This window comes from Salvelinus alpinus, chromosome 32 (genome assembly GCF_045679555.1).
Source record: "Salvelinus alpinus chromosome 32, SLU_Salpinus.1, whole genome shotgun sequence".
NCBI lineage: Eukaryota > Metazoa > Chordata > Actinopteri > Salmoniformes > Salmonidae > Salvelinus > Salvelinus alpinus.
The window spans coordinates 20,049,052-20,062,548 of record NC_092117.1 but is presented as its reverse complement, the minus strand read 5'-3'; the positions used below and the strand labels follow the sequence as shown (position 1 = coordinate 20,062,548).

At 41.5% G+C, this 13,497-nt stretch overlaps 1 long non-coding RNA gene across 1 annotated transcript; it reads right to left on the bottom strand.

Moving 5' to 3' along the window:
- Positions 1-4,803: 4,803 nt before the first annotated feature.
- Positions 4,804-12,797, bottom strand: LOC139562556 (uncharacterized). The gene is made up of 3 exons (XR_011672406.1): positions 12,631-12,797; positions 7,942-8,095; positions 4,804-6,804 (listed from the first exon to the last, which is right to left on the bottom strand). It is a non-coding gene; the product is annotated as an uncharacterized lncRNA (long non-coding RNA).
- Between the last annotated feature and the right edge of the window lie 700 nt (positions 12,798-13,497).

Sequence of the window (13,497 nt, the reverse complement as noted above, 5' to 3'; positions counted from 1 at the left end):
CCACTGCTGTGCACTGCTGCCTGTGTGTCTGTCTGTCTGGGAACCATCCCAAACATTTAGGTTGACAAAACCAACAGCAGAGCTGTCTCGAGGGGAGACAGAGCATAATTATGTTTGTATTGAAAGGAGGAGGCACAGGTATGACTTTTTTTTTATTTAACTAGGCAAGTCAGTTAAGAACAAATACTTATTTACAATGATGGCCTACCCTGGCCAAACCCAGACAACGCTGGGCCAATCGTGCACGGCCGGTGGTGATACAGCCTGGATCTGAACCAGTGTGTCTGTGACACCTCAAGCACTGGGATGCAGTGCCGTAGACCGCTGCTCCATTCAGGAGCCCAAAGAGGGATAAAGAGGGGAGGGGAGATGCTTGGTGCTTTGGTCAAAAGCAAGTTCAACATAATGATAATTAGTTCAAGAATTGAGCCCAAGTCTATAGGTTCCATTGCCACACCTAAATGAGAAAAACTGATGATGAATGTGCAATAATGTAGCACTTTATAAAAGGATGGCATGTGACATACATGATTAAATATGTAATAAATGTGTGCCTAAGTTAATTTACAATGCATGTCACAATGATTCATTATTACCATCTACTTTTAATTAAAGGAGTTGTTAAATAGAAGCATTTTAAGCAGTTTGATTATTTAAATTTGGTGTGGTTAGAATATGCTAGCATTCCATAGACTGCAATGTAAAAATAGAAAGACTCAAAACGCCATGATTGTATAATGAAACCATGAAAAGTAGTGCATCTAGCCTGAGATCTGGTGTTTGGAGGGTGAATGAATGTAAACCCAATGTAAGTGTTCTGATACACAAAAAGTGTTTCAAAACAGAAGCACTCTGAAACACCAAGTGGTTCTTCCAACTGAATATTGGTGTTTTTAAGAGAGTGTTGTGAAAACACTTTTGGGGATTTCAGTGCATGTAAAAGGCTGCATCAAAACAAAATAATTATTTATTTTTGTCAGACTGTATCTCTCATACAATCAAATTGTTAAGAAATGCAAATGGTTTGTAGCCTAAATATTGATTGATGATAAGGGCATATGGAGAATATTTTTTGTGGAATTTCAACTTAATTTTTTCCAATGCTTTATTTATTTGTAATTCAGATTACAAACAGGAGGAGACAGAGAAGGAGTGAAAGTGGGAGTGGGAATTGAACTCCGACTTCTGGGGCAGTAAGATGGTACATTTAATTGGAATATCATTGGAATTGTACACACTCAACCACACAGCCACACTGTAGAAAAGTATTATGTGGGGAATTGAAATTGCTAAAAAAAAATTTTTTTTAAATAAAACATATAGTTAATAAAATGAATGCAAGTTGTTTCAGTGATTTGTTCATTTCATTTTATAAAATAAAATAAAAATAAATCCAACTTAATATGCTGCTCAAATGTATTATTTTTTGGGATAACAAAGATAGAGAACATTTTGTGATTGAACACATTGGAAGTCTGGTTTTAATCTCCTTCCTATCTTGACACGTGGCTCTGTTTTCAGAGTATTATGGGTAATTCAACATTTACACTAAATTATTATAGGTGTAAGCCTAATGGATCATGATGAACGTATATCAAAACAGTCAGACAGAATAAAGTTTAATGATGAGACAACCCGTTCCCACATTTTAAAATGTTATCCTGCAATGCTTAATGTAAAACCTCTAGTCACTACTTGTGGTTTGAGCACTGTGCTCAACAATGCCTGACAAAATGGGTTAAACTGTCACGTTCTGACCTTAGTTCTTTTGTTATTTCTTTGTTTTAGTATGGTCAGGGCGTGAGTTGGGTGGGTTATCTATGTTCGTTTTTCTATGTTTTTTTTTTTCGTTTGGCCTGGTATGATTCTCAATCAGAGGCAGGTGTCGTTAGTTGTCTCTGATTGAGAATCATACTTAGGTAGCCTTTTTCCACCTGTGTTTCGTGGGTGTTTATTTTCTGTCTTTGTGTATGTCACCAGACAGGACTGTTTCGTTTCGTGTCATTCTCGTTTATCGTTAGTTTTGTTGTTTTGTTCGAGTATTTGTTTTCATTAAAAGGCATAATGTATACTTACCATGCTGCACCTTGGTCCTCCTCTCTTTCTCCCAACGACAAACGTTACAGAAACACCCACCAACAAAGGACCAAGCAGCGTGGTAACGGGCAGCAGCAGCGATCGCAGGACTCCTGGACTTGGGAGGAGATTCTGGACGGAGAACGACCCTGGGCACAGGCTGGAAAATATCGCCGCCCTCGGGAAGAGCTGGAGGCAGCTAAAGCCGAGAGGCGGTGGTATGAGGAAGCAGCACGAAAGCGCGGCTGGAAGCCAGAGAGGCAGCCCCAAAAATGTCTTGGGGGGGAGGCACACGGGGAGTGTGGCTAAGTCAGGTAGGAGACCTGAGCCAGCTCCCCGTGCTTACCGTGGAGAGAGAGGGACCGGGCAGGCACCGTGTTATGCCGTGAGGCGCACGGTGTCCCCGGTGCGCAGGCATAGCCCGGTGCGGTACATAGCAGCGCCTCGTATCGGCCGGGCTAGAGTGGGCATCGAGCCAGGTGCCATGAAGCCGGCTCAGCGCATCTGGTCTCCAGTGCGCCTCCTCGGGCATTAAGAGAAAAAAACACCAGCAATTGACTTAAAAATCCCATAATAAATATTCAAAATCAGATCAACTATTGTTTCATATTGTTTCACACCCCATAAACAGCCTTATATGTGGAATATGAGGCTGTTTATCATGTCTCATAACCAGTGTGTGCTTTGTTGTTTACTATAGGGCCTACAGTAGGTAATACAGTATTTTGCTGGTGATGTGAGTAGAATAATATAATAAGTGCTCTTTCTCTCTCTCTTTTACACAGACCTCCTTAACTCTAGGAGACCAAGATCGATGCAGGGACAATGTTGTGAAATCAATGAACTAGTCATGATCGTTGTACTGATACACTCACTGAGAAACACAGCAGGGATGTTTAGATTAGTTCCAAGGCACTGAAGCACACACACACACACGGACGATGCACACACGCAAGCACAATGTATGCACAAACACCCAAATAAAAAACAAACCATTTGGTGGTCAAAAGCTCTTTCTCCAACATCTGATATGTTAGCATATCTATTCCTATCTCTATCAGTTAGAGTTGCTTTGGGGAAACAGGTGTTGAGTTGCGAACAGCCACGTGTAAAGAAGAAGAAGAAGAAAAGAAAGATGAATTGTTGTTGACAAAGATTTACACCAACGTGCTGCATCTGTCATCATTTGACAGAGCAAGGTAAACACACCATTCACCAGAACGCTAAGCCCTACCCACAGGATCTGTAGTATGCGACTGCATATTTCTACGGATTACAAGGTTGTCTCCCTTTTTCTTTCCTCATGGCAGACATCTGAGTGTTTGACCTTTTTAAAATGCAAAACAATTCTCCAACTGGGAGAGCGAATGGGCGGCTCATGATTGTGGTAGTGCATTTGAGAGACTTAACTCACAGAGAGGGAGAGATATTTTATGACTTTCGAAGTCCTGACTTGGTTATGGGGATACAATAACACCTTCAAGGGTTATGCTAATCTTTAAAGACAGGTTATTCTTATTCTGCTCTACACTTTAAGTCATTTGAATGAATATTTTACCTCAGACCAAGGCTCCCTCTCCAGCTTTCATTGTATTATCCTCTCCTTCTCTCTTTTTTCACACACAAAAAAAGTGAAGCCTGCAGTCTATTCATTCTCTCCCATATACACTACTGATTTCAGAAGAACATTAAAGTTCATAAATTTCTCAATCTCATTCCTAGTCTCTGCTTTTAAGTACTGTAGCTAAATCAACATAATCAATCATTTCTGAGGGCAGTCAGATCTGGTATACCCATTTTCCCATGTATCTCTCCCCACTTCTAATTAAATAAGAACGATGAGGGAGTTACCTTTATGTTTTACTTTACTTATGAGATTGGGTAAAACTCTGCCTTAACCTAATTCGCCTTCAGCAGCACATTACAGCCCCTCACACACAAACACCCACACACACATGCAATATCACAAGGATTAACTCATGGGGAATCATTTAGATTCAAAAGTTGAACAGTATACAAACTATAAAAGTACCACCTACACATATGCATGTGAATGTGTGCTCGTGTGTGTGTTTCTGTGTGTGTGTGTGTGTGTGTGTCTGTGCGTCCGTCTGGTATGTACGTGTGTGCATCATATTTATCTTTTGCTTTGAAGGTGCTCATTAGAGTCTAAACCCTACAGTGTGATATTAATACTCAATCCACATCTCTCAACATTCTCATTTAGACTGCACTATCTGGTGAGAAATGCACGCTTACGACACCTTGTTTCCATGATTGGTTTCATGTCATGGTGTCTACTGCGTGAAAACTACTCTGACACTTTCAAAGAGCCTTCTAAGAGAATACCGACACATCCTCCTCCTTCCCACATGTTTCTCTCTTTTGTTTTCTTGCCAAATGTGCTGTGTTCCATAGCCCCTCTCCCAAAACAGCAACATGTTCATGCTCCGAAACTCTGACTGGGTTTCAATATTTAAGCTTTTGGCAGGAGTGTGAGAGTTCAGTTTACTCCTTAATGAGAGACCCAGTCTCTTTACGACTGTATTACAGTAGATAAATATGTGTTGGAACAGGACAAGTGCTGTTTAAAGTGAGGGTATCCTATTACTTCACTATGATTTCCCACAATGCTGACTTCTAAAGAGCAGAGGTTCTGTGAATGGAGAACCAGATGAGAGAGGATATAATAACAATGTAGAAAATTGCAGTTAAATTGGTTTTGAAAGCAAGTTACATTTAATTTGAAATAAGATAATTGTCTCTCTGAGTTTTTCAAAGGAAGCCAGCCAGCTTAAAAGCTTGACTAATCAAAAAACATATTTGTTCAGGTTAATTGAACTGTCGGTGGTGCTGCTCAAATGAGGTAAACAACTCCAAGGACAAACACTCCCAAACTCCATTTGTCACATACAGGCACAGGATGTTGGTGGCACCTTAATTGGGGAGGACGGGCTTGTGGTAATGGCTGGAGCAGAACCAGTGGAATGGTATCAAATACATCAAACACATGTTTACCATGTGTTTGATGCCATTCCATTTGCTCCGTTCCAGCCATTTTATGAGCCGTCCTCCCCTCAGCAGCCTCCACTGGTCACAGGCAATATCAAGTAGGCCACTGAAGAAAACAACGTTGGAAACGGCTAAATGAAGAAGCTTTGTGCTACAAGCTGCCAACAGCACCTGACTTCTAATTAACCTGCCTACACCTGAGCTTGTTGGACATTTTGATCTGAATGTTTGAGACACCTTTGCTTTGACATACATGCAGCAAACATCAGAGTAGGGAGCAGAGTTGTGTTGCATTACTAATCTGTAAAACTGGATATGTTTAACAGGCTTTGGTAATGGGATTAAATTGTTGTGAGGCAGGGGTTTACTGAGGAGGGAGAGTGGTTCGAGGGAAGTAGAAATGTGCAAATCTTGAGGGGTCCTCTGTTGAATGAACACACGGAAATGGCAGGAAGCTATTGGCTGAAATAAGAAAAGCACAGTGAGGGAGAGGGTTTATCTACAATGCTGTCAGGTCAAAATGTGGGGATAGTTCACAGTGCAAAAAGTTTTGCAGTGTGTGTGTGGGGATAGTTTTTTTTGTCAAGAATTGTTTTAGAAATATGATTTTGGATTAACATCTTGATGCATTTTTTAAAATAATTTGTCAAAATGACTATAATAATAATAATAATAAACAAGCAATATCATTAGAAAGGATTCATTCAATAATTTGCAAATGATATATATAGAGAAGTGAACACTAATGCATAGTTAATACGGATGTAATTACACATGCAATGTCATTTAGACATTCTCTATAACAAATCCTCTCAATCTTTGTCTAGCTGGACTGAGAATGGTCTGAGAATTACAGAGATTTCCCTGGTGTTGTGCAGGAAATCTCCATATTACAACATTTCCCATGTAGCGTTTGAATATCTTAATTAGTGTGGCATTGAGAATCTGTCTGATAATTACAGGCTGATTAAAGGCATAGGCCAAGCACTCAACATGATGTACACACTCAAACGAACCGTCCCCATTCACCCTGATAAAAAGGATGCTGTTATTTGATTACAGCTAATTAAATGATTCACTGACTGACACAGTCTTCACGCCTTTTGACATGTTTTCCATGTGCTGTGTGTTCGTGATGGATCAACCCATCCTTGTAATGTTTTTCTTTGTATATTCCCCTCAGGTTGTATATTCATCTAGCTATTTCACTAAACATAAGGTCATATTATCCTACACACAACCCACAGGTGATTTTGCATACACAACTACTTATTCATCACCTAAAAATGAAAGAGTGGACTTGTGAAAAACAAGTGTGTGTGATGTGGAGTAGGAGCCAGTGTTTTATCCTGCCTGGAGACAACACGCCAGACCAATCGGCTCTCCAATTGGGACATGAGGCAGCAGCTTGGACAAGACTACAGCTAACAAGCCCCACCACTACACTGTGCAGTACACACACATACACACACGGACACACACACATCTTCCGTGAGAGGCTAGAAATGTTACTGCCATATAGAGGTTAACTAGGGAGTTCTTATCTCGACTTGGCAAACTCCCTCCATGATGGGGACATTTGCAGGACATCTTATCCTCTGGTCCTCTGTCGGAATGAGATAGCTGGTACCTTTATCACCACAGCCTCTGGAAAGCTTAGGCACACGGTAACAAGGATCTTTGGGTTGGCAGGGAATGCAGACTGACTGCCATGTCCTACAGAGAGTAGAGAGATAGACAGATCAGTTGGACCACGTAGCACTGCTGTTAAATTACATTTCTCTCTCTGCCTCTGAGTGGAGTGGGCTCTTTCTCATTTCAGCCTAAGATGAGAACTGTTTTTGTCTGGAGGTTGAGACTGTAATGAACCAGCGTGAGCAGAAATAAACACACATCTTAATGTGAGCTCATTGCATCAGTTCAAATTTGTTTCATTAGAGAGGGTGAGGGTGGGAAAGAAAGAAAGAGAGAGCGATAGAGAGAATTTATAAAAAGGGCAGGGAAGGACACAAAAAGAGGGTGAGGCTGCAAAAGAGGTGGGAGAGAGGAGGAGGGGGTATTTTGCCATTAGTTATCTTGGAACCAGAGTAAACAGAAAACATTCGTAGGATGTTGTGTGAATTTGCCGAGCCATCTCCATGACAACTCTATTTTCCAGTCGCATCTTTAATGAATAGGTAATGGAAGAAATGCAAAGCGCAAAACTTCATTACTGCAACGGTCATCTGCAATAAAAGGGAATTACAGAGGCTGTCATTTGCCGAAATTGGCTTGCTGAATATTCGTCTGGTACAACATGAGGGTAAACTTGTGTTTAGGGGGACTGGGAGAAGGGCAGTATTGGAGCTCTTTGTTAATAATGTAGATGAGGGTACCTCTGAATAGGCAGCTAGTCCAGGTGGTGGTGGAGATAGTAGTATGAGGAAACAGTGTAGCTTTTTCCAGACAACAGCCATTCACTAAGACTACGCAAATTGAATCCTTGATGAAACAGACTACAGACAATATCAGCTGTTATTGAAATGTTTGACCAAGAATACTTTTTGTTGCAACATGTCTCTCTTTTTTCTATCCACATGGGCCTATTTGTTTTTATGGGAAAAACTGGACAATTTTATGCTTTGTGTTCCAAGGACATCATCCAATCATATTCTTACTAAAAGGACCTTTGTTATGCTGAACTGTTGACCCAAACATGCATGTTTCATTTTGTTGCCACCTTGCACTTTGCTCCCTCAAGCCTGACCTATATTATCATGCTAATGTAACTTAGGGAGGATCACAAAAATTATTTTATTTTATATTTACAGATCAAAATCGGAGGGAAGTAGAGGATGAGGGAAAGTAACTTACAATAACATGAAGGCCACCTTCGTTTGCTTTAGCACCTTCATGCAGGGAGGGATACAGTGAACTTTGGTTGTCTGGCAATCTTCCTGTCCTTATCAAAGCCTTTTCTCTCCAGCAGGTGCAGAACCTCTCAACTCGTCACATCAAAGAGACACACCTGCAAATAAATAACAGCAAACAGACACGGTGGATCGAGGCTAGGGCCTCCAGCAACAAAGAGGTACGATTCATTTCAAAGTGTCTAATTTAATATTCATCAAGGTACGCTTTGGTGGTTGAAAGCTTGTTTACTGAATTGTGTCTTTTGTCTGTGAGAGACAGTGATTGGAAGTCTGATACGCCAGCTGGCATCTGTTTGCACTTGTTGGTCCATATTTACACATCACAGTGTGAACACAAACACGCACAAACAAATACACAGTAACACTCGCGCATGTATACATACACACGCACATACACAAATGCATACAAACATGGTATGGATGGACCACATAGGGCTTGTTCGACATTGCAGCCGACAGACTGCCTGATCTGCAGATCACCTTGCATCATAAATAGCTGCTCATTATTATTAGTAGATCAGTAAGTCAGTCACCATTTACCCACAATGCATAATGGATTTGATCCTCTCGAACAGGTCTTTTGAGTATGGGTTCTTTCACTTATCATGGTTATGATGGGAGAATGGGTTTTGCTGTGTTTTGTAGAGTTAGGGTGGGTGGGGGGGCTGTTCTTGACCTCTCTGTGAACTGAATAAATTAGGACGCTGTTGCCACAGAGATTTAAAATACGTCACTACGTCGGGACAGAGGGTGGGTGGAGTGGGCAGAGGAAACAGAAACAAAGCTACCTACAAATATACAGACAGGGAAAGGGGTCAAGTCGTCTGTAATTGAGTTCATGGTTCTCAATGTGTTCCCCTGTGAGTTCTTCCTCCTCTATGAAGAGTGTGTGTGTGTGTGTGTGTGTGTTTATTGCTTTTCTATTATTTCTCTATTTTCTTTCTCTCTGATTGGTTGGGAAGGGCCTGTTGTTTACAAATACAATTTGATTTGATGCTGAGCTGCTTGAGGCTGGGGTGTGGTGCACAGTCAATGAATGGAACAGGCATGTTGTGGTAAGGCCAAGACCAGCACTATAGCCTCACTATCCAGCAGGTGCAGGCAGAAAATACAGTCCAAAGTAACTCACAGACAGATGGACAGACTGACCGCCAGACAGAGAGGTGCAGGTGTTACTTTGTAAGCAGCACCTGCTTCTCAATACGGCTAAAGGCTCCTCTTCATGCATACTGTACAATTCTCTCCCCAAGCATTAATACAGTCACACAATCTACCGGTTCATAACATTCATCAATCAAAGGCCACAGAAACCCTGATACCACCTCCACTCTTCTTCCCTTATCCAAATTCAGTTCAACTGCCTCTGTAAGATAAGATATGTGATGGTGATTTGATGGTGCCTATGAATTGCAATTCCAGGTGGATACATCTTTGCCTTTCCTTACATTACTGTATCGTTGAGTTATATTTTTAGCAAGTCTCCCATAGGGTGGAAGATAAAAGATAAGAGGATGATCTTAGATAGAAGACAGATGACTATCTAACTCTTTCTCTGCTCCTGTGGTTACTGAACACATGTTCTGTCAATCCACCGTCTCCAGCCGCAAACCTACTAACTGTGAGAGAATGGATGGTTCAAAAGGTCAGCTCATTGTCTAATTCATCTCTTCTATAAATACTGCATGATCTAACAGTGAAGTAAAGGTCAGGCAAGATAGAGACCCTGGAGAGAAAGAAAAAAATGAAAAACAATCTCCCTGTAGAGTGCTCATTGAAAGAGAGCAGCTGCTCCCCAGCCCACCTCTCGCTCTCTCTCTTTGCCCGCATAGAGAATATACAGACATCCCAAGCAGGTGTCCTCCTTGCCTTACACCCGACCCTCCCTCCTCTCCCTCCTCTCCCCAGTACAGTCGGCCATGTCCTCTTTAAGTGGTTACAGTGAAACAGATTGCTGCTGAGGGGTATCTGCCAGCCTTTGGGACATGTTGTAGCATGTCTAATAGACATCATCAAGCTCCCTTCCATGCAGATGCTCTAATTTGCCTGTCTCTGACATGAAGTACAAACCCGATTTCTTTCCCTTTTTTCTTTCCCAAGACTGGGCCCCGACAGGTGACGTCTTTCTTGATGCGGTCATGCACAACATAACAGATAACTACTGTACCTGTCAGACCATAACCATTACTCATACAGAGCTGCCATCTGCTGGAGATATTGTGAATTTAGCCGCGAAACCCTCTGTAGTAGTGACGGCCATTCCGGCTCTTTCAGTGAGCCGGCTCTTTTGGCTCCCAAATGGCTCTTTAAAAATATATGTTTTGTATTTTTTTCAAGTTAAACAGTTTGTGATTCTTTGACTAAGATTGGTGTTAAAACAATTCTAGTTAAATTATTAAATGAAATCATACTCTACCTTAACCACAATGTATTTAAAAATGCATTGGTTTGTTATGAAAAAGAATGCTATTAAACATGTGCATTTAAAGTATAACTTTTTTAATGTATATAAACAAAGTGCATATAAATGTAACAACTCAAAACGAATACAATCTGAACAACATAATAATAGAATATTGCACCATCAAAGAAAAATAAATAACAACGTGTAAAACTGCAGTATCCCACTTAAAACATTAAACTGGTTTTTCTCTCTCTTCTTTATTGCCATGTTATAACCAGCAGCACACAGCAATGCTGACCATATTTTGCTCTTATGAGAGATTTGCATTCAGAAATGCAAGCTGCATGCGGTTTCTTCTCTCAGTAATTATTTGTCCCGTTTTCGAGAAGACCCTCTGAGAGAACGGATGTGGCCATTATGCAGAGTCTCCCTGTTCTGACTTTAGTAAGCCGTGGGTAGACAGAGGCCTTGTTCTTCCACCAGCTCAGAGGAGGGGCTCCTCCAAATAGATCGAAGCTCCATTATGGCATCTGCTGAGGGATTCCTTCGATCTGCATCCCCAGTTGCTCTCTCGTCAAACAGCATCCAAACGGCAGACGTTTGTGGCACTACTGCTGATGCTTCTAATCCATCTGATCCCTCTTCTTCCTGTTGCCCTGGCACCTGAGCCAGCTGACTGCTGGGGCTGTCCCTCCCTGCTGCTGAGGTTATTCTTTGAAGAGCCTCATCAATCGCTCTGGCATCACTGAAGGCTAACTTCTTAAACCTGGGGTCAAGTGCAGCGATTTCCGATAGCACGGAATTATATTCCATTCTGTGGATTCTGTCCATTGATGAACATAGGGTGTCCATCAACTTTGTCACATGTCCTGTGGTTACATTTGCTTCTCTCTGGCGGCTGGCTGTGATTCGCTGCAGACCATTACACAGGAGTATCATTTTTGAGGCTGTCACATAGCTGAAAAGAGAGAACAGTAACTTATTAGTTCAGGTTCATGTTTTGTCTACTGATACTACATTCTCATGTACTGCTCATATACATATATAATACTGGATTAAATAATGATGTAGTAATAACTGCTTACTGTACCTCTCTCCACTGATCTCCACAGTGACCTGCTCAAAGGGTTCCAGGACTCTGCACACCTCCTCCACCACCTCCCATTCCTCTTGGGTCACAGCATCAACAGGTGCATTGACAATGGCCAGGGTAGAGATGATGGCATCCTATGACTCAAAAAACCACTTCAACATATAAAATGTTCAATTCCACCTTGTAGTGCAGTCTTGTTTAGGCCTCAGCTCAGGCATCCCCATCTGGCGTTGTGTAGACTTAAGTTTTTCAGCACCTTCTGTGCTCATGTGGAAGTATTCCACAGTGGCCTTCATCACCTTCAGAGCCTCTCTTACAATCAGGTTGATTGTGTGGGCAAGACATGGATGATGGGTCCATTTAAAAATGTTCATGGCTTTGGTTATGTTAGCTGCATTGTCGCTAACACAACAGACCACTTTTCCATCTACTTGCCATTCTCTGGCCACTCTCAACAGTTCCTCTGCTAAGTTCTCTGAGGTGTGTCTGTCGCTGAACTCAAAGCAGTCCAGAAGACAGCTAGACATCGAAAAATCTTCAATGAAGTGACATGTAACCGACATGTAAGAAGTGGTTACCCTTGATGTTCAGCAGTCAGTGTTAACGCAAACTGCAGTCGCTTTTTGGACTCTTTCCCGCACTGAAGCCTGTGTGCTCTCGTACAGTTGTGAAATAAGTGATTTTGAAAGGGTTTTCCTGCTTGGAGTTGTGTACATTGGATTTAGACTATTGCTATAATTTCTAAAACCTGTCCTCCACTATCGAAAATGTATGTAAATCGGTGGCAATCATTTTAGCCAATGCGATATCAATTTGGCCTTGTTTTGCTACAGACATAGACTTTGGCATACTGGTCCATAGAAGACTGCGTTGCTGTGGGTCGCGGAGTAGGCCTACTTGACTTGACGTGTGGAGTGTGGACTTCACGTGGAGGTGCTGGCTCCACCACTATCACTAGCAGGCACACTAGTTTCTCGAAGCTCCGCTACAACTAGCTTCACAGTTGGGTGCACAGTTCGCATATGGAGGTGTAGGTTGTGCGTAGAACCGGCTTTATATGAGATTTTGTTTTGGCAAATTCTACACTGTGCTCTAACATTGCCTACATTATTAAAATACATCCAAATGCTACTTACTGTGCTCCCGACTCATTTTCCAGCTGTTGTTTTCACAGCTGTCCTTCCTCTCTCCTCGGCTGCTAAGTGTGTGGCTGTGAGTGAGTTGGCTCGGCCCTCCCTCACGCATCTTTGGTTCATTGGTTGACACTGCGTGTCTGATTGACAGGAACAACAGGTGAGGCTGTTCGTCTGAACAGACAGTCAGAACGAATGTGTGTGCTTGAGCATTTAGGCCTATATTATTTTATTTGTTAATTATATTTATTTAAATCTTTTGATTATTCATATCTTATTTTTTTTTAAATGTATTTATAGATTCGGCTCTTCTGATATGCGAGCCGGCTCCCAACGTTCAGCTACGAACGACCCATCACTACTCTGTAGGCGCAGTAGGGAAGACAGAGCAATCCACATGCAGGGACGCAATCAAACACACACATTGCACCTCAATCATGTTTGCTATTCAACTGGTGTAAGTGCCTCAGATGGGATTGTGGTAGTATCAATTCGACAAAGTTCTAAATAAAAAGCTTGCATTTTATTGGTGAATCTTTTATCAGTAGAGGAATATAATGCCATGTCTACTCAGTGTCTTCTTTTGTCTTTTATACATCACATTTAATAATCTTTCTCATTTATGACGTGATTGATTTACACGTTTTTTTTTATCTACTTCATTAAATCCTATGATGAATGGTGTACTTTAGATGGCCCTTCATTACGTAATTAATCTGGACTTGATGAATTACTGAGGAACAAAAGGGTTGGGTGGTAGCCTGATCTGTATTCCAGTAAAAACACAGTTCTTAAGAGAAATGTATAATACAATTCAACATCTCCGTATCTCAATGTTGACGTTTTTTATTTGCACTTGTAAGACTATCA